Below are 3,868 nucleotides of genomic sequence, written 5' to 3'. Positions count from 1 at the left end.
GAAGATGCATCTTGCTGCCTTTCCAATGAAGCAAGTTTAATTTAGTAATAGGTGAAAAACCATCCCTACAAAGGTGTTAATCAGAGACTTGGCTTTGTGGACACTTTTCAGAGAACAAATTTGTTAGCATAAAAATAAAGCCAGAAAATGAAGAGCTGTTTAATCACTCAATTGGATTTTTTTACCAGCATATTTCTTTTTCTCTGCAACCCACTGCTAAATTGTGCTTCCTAGCTGTTTTTATAAAATCACTGAATCAAATCTAACTCTGATTACATCAGAGAAGGCCAGGTACCCTACACCATAACAGGGGGTTTGAAATTTTGACTTGTCTACTTAAAGATCACCAAAATCTGATAACAAGGTCAATTAAGTCCCTGGGTGGGATTGAACCACCAACCTTTTGGTTAATAGCCTTACACACTAACTGATTGCGCCACAGCGACACTTTGCAGAAGTACTTACTGACAAAGGCTAATAAGCATTCATCTAGAACGATTCCTAGAAACATTTTAAAAAGTCAATAATGTGGAGAGTTTTTGTAAGATGTTTCTTCCATCAACCAATGAAGAAACACATTGGTACTTTCCCATGATGAGTGAGTGCTTCAGGATCTCTTGCACTTACATGTGCAGCAGAGTACTGTAATGGAAGCATGCTGGGTCCATAACCCAGAGGTAGGCAGATTGAAACTATTCTCTGCTATATGCATTTTTTTTTGTTAATTAAAGTAATCCAAAACTGGGATTGATATTTTTGCTCTTTTATTTTTACTTAAAGTACAATAACTTTTACCATTTTAATTTGTTTTAATAGTATATTGACAGTATTGTTTTCTTTCAAAAATCCAATTATTTTCTTTACCCGATTATTAAAATGGTAATTGACAAAAACAAACTACATTGTCACCAGAAGAGCAATACAAAATGTACAAGTGATATATTAAAATCATCTTTCCAGCTTGAATTTCAATGATGCATTGGGGCAACGATTTTGTGAGAAACATCTTCACCCTTAAATAAAGATTTTCTTAATTCCTTACCTGTGTGCTAATTCGATATCACCTTGTTTTCACATTAAACAGACTATTACATGCGAAAGCAGCAAGGATGCAGTGGCGTTAATGTTTCCTGGTGTCAACCTGTATTATTTCAGTAGACATTGAAATGAAGATGCATCTTGCTGCCTTTCCAATGAAGCAAGTTTAATTTAGTAATAGGTGAAAAACCATCCCTACAAAGGTGTTAATCAGAGACTTGGCTTTGTGGACACTTTTCAGAGAACAAATTTGTTAGCATAAAAATAAAGCCAGAAAATGAAGAGCTGTTTAATCACTCAATTGGATTTTTTTACCAGCATATTTCTTTTTCTCTGCAACCCACTGCTAAATTGTGCTTCCTAGCTGTTTTTCTAAAATCACTGAATCAAATCTAACTCTGATTACATCAGAGAAGGCCAGGTACCCTACACCATAACAGTGGGTTTGAAATTTTGACTTGTCTACTTAAAGATCACCAAAATCTGATAACAAGGTCAATTAAGTACCTGTGTGGGATTGAACCACCAACCTTTTGGTTAATAGCCTTACACACTAACTGATTGCGCCACAGCGACACTTTGCAAAAGTACTTACTGACAAAGGCTAATAAGCATTCATCTAGAACGATTCCTAGAAACATTTTAAAAAGTCAATAATGTGGAGAGTTTTTGTAAGATGTTTCTTCCATCAACCAATGAAGAAACACACTGGTACTTTCCCATGATGAGTGAGTGCTTCGGGATCTCTGGCACTTACATGTGCAGCAGAGTACTGTAATGGAAGCATGCTGGGTCCATAACCCAGAGGTAGGCAGATTGAAACTATCCTCTGCTATATGCATTTTTTTTTGTTAATTAAAGTAATCCAAAACTGGGATTGATATTTTTGCTCTTTTATTTTTACTTAAAGTACAATAACTTTTACCATTTTAATTTGTTTTAATAGTATATTGACAGTATTGTTTTCTTTCAAAAATCCAATTAATTTTCTTTACCCGATTATTAAAATGGTAATTGACAAAAGCAAACTACATTGTCACCAGAAGAGCAATACAAAATGTACAAGTGATATATTAAAATCATCTTTCCAGCTTGAATTTCAATGATGCATTGGGGCAACGATTTTGTGAGAAACATCTTCACCCTTAAATAAAGATTTTCTTAATTCCTTACCTGTGTGCTAATTAGATATCACCTTGTTTTCACATTAAACAGACTTCCACATGAGAAAGCAGCAAGGATGCAGTGGCGTTAATGTTTCCTGGTGTCAACCTGTATTATTTCAGTAGATATTGAAATGAGGATGCATCTTGCTGCCTTTCCAATGAAGCAAGTTTAATTTAGTAATAGGTGAAAAACCATCCCTACAAAGATGTTAATCAGATACTTGGCTTTGTGGACACTTTTCAGAGAACAAATTTGTTAGCATAAAAATAAAGCCAGAAAATGAAGAGCTGTTTAATCACTCAATTGGATTTTTTTGCCAGCATATTTCTTTTTCTCTGCAACCCACTGCTAAATTGTGCTTCCTAGCTGTTTTTATAAAATCACTGAATCAAATCTAACTCTGATTACATCAGAGAAGGCCAGGTACCCTACACCATAAGAGGGGGTTTGAAATTTTGACTTGTCTACATAAAGATCACCAAAATCTGATAACAAGGTCAATTACGTCCCTAGGTGGGATTGAACCACCAACCTTTTGGTTAATAGCCTTACACACTAACTGATTGCGCCACAGCGACACTTTGCAAAATCATATACTGAAAAACGCTAATAAGCATTCATCTAGAACGTTTCCTAGAAACATTTTAAAAAGTCAATAAAGTGGAGAGTTTTTGTAAGATGTTTCTTCCATCAACCAATGAAGAAACACATTGGTACTTTCCCATGATGAGTGAGTGCTTCAGGATCTCTTGCACTTACATGTGCAGCAGAGTACTGTAATGGAAGCATGCTGGGTCCATAACCCAGAGGTAGGCAGATTGAAACTATCCTCTGCTATATGCATTTTTTTTTGTTAATTAAAGTAATCCAAAACTGGGATTGACATTTTTGCTCTTTTATTTTTACTTAAAGTACAATAACTTTTACCATTTTAATTTGTTTTACTAGTATATTGACAGTATTGTTTTCTTTCAAAAATCCACTTAATTTTCTTTACCCGATTATTAAAATGGTAATTGACAAAAACAAACTACATTGTCACCAGAAGAGCAATACAAAATGTACAAGTGATATATTAAAATCATCTTTCCAGCTTGAATTTCAATGATGCATTGGGGCAACGATTTTGTGAGAAACATCTTCACCCTTAAATAAAGATTTTCTTAATTCCTTACCTGTGTGCTAATTAGATATCACCTTGTTTTCACATTAAACAGACTTCCACATGAGAAAGCAGCAAGGATGCAGTGGCGTTAATGTTTCCTGGTGTCAACCTGTATTATTTCAGTAGATATTGAAATGAGGATGCATCTTGCTGCCTTTCCAATGAAGCGAGTTTAATTTAGTAATAGGTGAAAAACCATCCAAGAGCTGTTTAATCACTCAATTGGATTTTTTGCCAGCATATTTCTTTTTCTCTGCAACCCACTGCTAAATTGTGCTTCCTAGCTGTTTTTATAAAATCACTGAATCAAATCTAACTCTGATTACATCAGAGAAGGCCAGGTACCCTACACCATAACAGGGGTTTTTCGAAATTTTGACTTGTCTACTTAAAGATCAACAAAATCTGATAACAAGGTCAATTACGTCCCTGGGTGGGATTGAACCACCAACCTTTTGGTTAATAGCCGTACACACTAACTGATTGCGCCACAGCGAC

Source organism: Pseudophryne corroboree, unplaced genomic scaffold, assembly GCF_028390025.1.
Source record: "Pseudophryne corroboree isolate aPseCor3 unplaced genomic scaffold, aPseCor3.hap2 scaffold_1417, whole genome shotgun sequence".
In the NCBI taxonomy this organism is placed as follows: Eukaryota; Metazoa; Chordata; class Amphibia; order Anura; family Myobatrachidae; genus Pseudophryne; species Pseudophryne corroboree.
This window is presented reverse-complemented; position numbering follows the sequence as displayed.